General features: G+C 37.4%; 1 pseudogene; it reads left to right on the forward strand.

Moving 5' to 3' along the window:
• Positions 1–342: 342 nt before the first annotated feature.
• Positions 343–3,421, forward strand: LOC138334574 (uncharacterized; annotated as a pseudogene).
• The last annotated feature ends 355 nt before the right edge of the window (positions 3,422–3,776 follow it).

Raw genomic sequence — 3,776 nt, forward strand, 5'->3', positions numbered from 1 at the left:
ATAGTTCTTCATAGTCTTGATTTTATAGTTAGGTGGATAGACAACGATGTTTGCCTGTAGTCTTGGGATGTAGAACTATGTTGCAAGTAAAGACGGGGGTTAATGCTGATGATACGGTTTTCGGATAGGGTTACAATTCTTGGACGATGTTACTACTTTATCGTTCGCTTCGACGCCTCCAACGTTTTGTTCTACGACCAATCAGTTGTTCTGTTTATACTAACTAGGCGAGATGTGTGACACGTTCACACTTTACTGACGTAACTTTGTAAATTTCCGATATCATTCCTGAGGGATTGTCTTGCGAAAAATACCTTACCTGTATACCTCAAAACTTTCAGAATGTTGGCTAAGTGAGAGGACACCCAAAAGTTACTTTACACCATTACCAACACTGAAAAGTTGGAGCTTTTAATTTGACTTAAAGTTTAAAATATGTAAAATAATTAATTACATTCAGAAAAAATTCCATGGCACTTTATCCTATAGGGAATGAAGTACTGATTGCCCATGCATCAAAGGCGAAATAAATCATTTTGTATATTTTTTTTTTTTTGAAAATAAACATTTTTACTTGTGTTTTTATTTTTCGAAAATCATTTTATATTAAATACATAAGTCAAACAATCTTCCAAAAACTGCCTACATCATCTTAAAACTTATTGCATATTTTCGATGAGTAACTTACTTACTTATCTAAAAAGCCTAAAAACAGGAATACAATATGTACATTATGTACATCTTTCGTTCATAAAAAAAATGGCTAAGTCATATATGTGTTTCTGTTTTGTACAACGCATTGGTAGTATATAAGTTTGATAATTTATATTCTTAGTAAATATTGTAATTTTATTTCATATTTTTTTTTTAAATATTTTAGGGATTGATTAGCGATGAATCTTTTAATATTTAGCGTCAATATATTATGTATAATGATAAGCTATCTTGTTCAGTGACACACCATGTAGTGTAAGTAATGCTAATTTTATACACAAATTATGAAATTTTTCCCGTTTTAATTTATAGTGTTAATATAGCGTGTTATCACTTTGATTTTCGGGCAAATTTTACAGATATTTCTACAATAAATTTTCATAATTGTATACAGTATTATGTCATAATATCATCTAGAATGTTTTAACTTAGAATGAATATTGAACTTACCATGTGACAAGCTTCAAAAATGTTTGTTTAAGTTAATTGACGAAAATCAGATTTGCGTATCATGTTGATAATCGTATAGCGTCTAAAATCAGGGTTTTCAGATTATGTTAGTTGATGATTGTATACTGTGTTAATTCAGAGCTTCGTATCGTGTTAGTTGATGATTGTATACCGTATAAATTCAGAGTTTCGTATCGTGTTAGTTGATAATTGTATACCGTATAAATTCAAAGCTTCGTATCGTGTTAGTTGATAATAGTATACTGTGTATTTAGTTCAGAGCTTCGTATCGTATTAGTTGATAATTGTATACTGTGTAAATTCAGAGCTTCGTATCAAGCTAGTTGATGATTGTATACTGTGTACTTATAAAATTATTTTCGTATCATGTTAGTTGATAATTGTATCCTGTGTACTTATAAAATTGGTTCAGAGCTTCGTATCGTGTTAGTTGATATAATTATATACTGTGTAAATTCAGAGCTTCGTATCGTGTTAGTTGATAATTATATACTGTGTAAATTCAGAGCTTCGCATCGTGTGTTAGTTGATAATTGTATACTGTGTAAATTCAGAGCTTCGTATCGTGTTAGTTAATAATTGTATACTGTGTAAATTCAGAGCTTCGTATCATGTTAGTTGATATTTGTATACTGTGTACTTATAAAATTAGTTCAGAGCTTCGTATCGTGTTAGTTGATAATTTTAGCTGTATATTTAGTTAAGAGCTTCGTATCGTGTTAGTTGTATACCGTGTATTTAGTTCAGAGTCTCGTATTGTGTTAGCTGATAATCGTATACTGTGTATTTAGTTCAGAGCTACGTATCGTGGTAGTTAATAATTGTATACTGTGCAAGAAATCAGAGCTTCGTGTTGTAGAATTGTATGCCATGTATTTCGTATCGTGTTGATAATAATATACTGTGTAAATCAGAGCTTTGTATATTGATAATTGTATACAAGTAAAGTCAGAGCTTCAAACTATTCAATGATTCAGGAAAAACAACGGATATATCGGTATGATATGTTTTTACAATAATATAAAATTAACGTAGATATCCTTCATTGATGTTAATTATTTTTTTTATTTACTGCAAATAACTAATTAAGTTTATTCATTATTTAATTCAGGTCTAAAGGCCAGGACAGCTCACCACCATTCCCTAAGATGGCTCACCCGGCATATCCGTCCCATCCCGGACCAGACGCGCGTATGTTTGGCCAGTTCCCGCCACAGATTCCAGGCATGCCTGCCATCCCATGGTTTCCCGCCTTCCCGTACCAGCAGTCCGCCATGTTTGGGACTCAGCTCCCCGACCAGAGAGTACCACCTATGATGTACATGCCTCACATGATGCCAGGACAGGGTTTCCCCTTCATGAACAAGGACAGTTTCTTGCATCGGAACACCAAGAATGAACTGAGAGCCGCCATCTTCGAGAAAGTCCTCGGCACATTCCCCAAACTACAGAAGATGTTGGCCCAGAGCAGCAAACCGAATTTGTCAGCTCCAGAGAACTTCCCAGACTGCCGATTCGCACAACAGCCTCGCCAAGAGACCGTTTCCCCGCCTGGCTTATACTTGCCGAGTCTGTCCCTTGATGACGAAGAGCTTGGTTACCGACTCAGTCCTAGATGTCACGTCCCAGCACATCTCCTGCTATGGAACTGTCTCCGTACCTCACACAGCTCATCGACCAAGTGATGGACAACGCTCCAGAACTCGCTGACCTCATCATGGACACCTCTTCTTCCAGTAGCGACACACCGAACAAGTCAGACTCTTCCGACTTCAGCTTTGCTCCAATCAAACCTGAGCCCATCACCCCGCCGAAGACTTGCGATATTTCACCACCTGCCGCCACGAATTCCCACAGTGTGCCTACCGCCTCAAAGATCATCTGTGAGATCTGCCACAAGGTCTTCTCGTCCAAGGCTAACCTCAGAGTCCACATGCGTCGACACAGCGGAGAGAAACCCTTCAAGTGCGAGTGGTGCAACAAAGCGTTCAACCAGCGTTCTACTCTGAGGACTCACGTGAGGATCCACACCGGCGAGCGTCCCTACACCTGTAGCACGTGTTCCAAGTCCTTCGCCGACTACTCGACATTCACCAAGCACCAGCGTACGCACACCGGAGAGAAACCCTACACATGTAACCTCTGCGGCAAGAGCTTCGCCCAGTCTGGTAACATGATCCGCCACCGACAGACCCACGAGAGAGTTTCCAGTGAGGGGGAAGTTTCTCCAATGTAGACATTTTGTACTGTGATGTAAATGTGTTGGTTGGACAGAAAATTGTGCTAAAAGTGTATTTAATGACTGAGGTATAATAATGTGTGTATCACTTCTGCTGAAAGAGTGTTCGTAACTGAAGAACTCTTATCATGAAATTGTTACTATTGTGTAGTTTTGTATATAACTATGATATATTTATTGAAGCAGTCGACTCATTTATTACATGAAATGGTGCCCAGTACAATATTATTGATATAGTGCAGCTAACATGACTGAATCAAACGGTATTATGAGATAATTATCATTATGAATAATTACCTCCCTTTGTCCATTACCCCCTTTGATTCAATCAATTATCCCCTCTTTGAAGATA

This window comes from Argopecten irradians, chromosome 11, assembly GCF_041381155.1.
Source record: "Argopecten irradians isolate NY chromosome 11, Ai_NY, whole genome shotgun sequence".
NCBI lineage: Eukaryota > Metazoa > Mollusca > Bivalvia > Pectinida > Pectinidae > Argopecten > Argopecten irradians.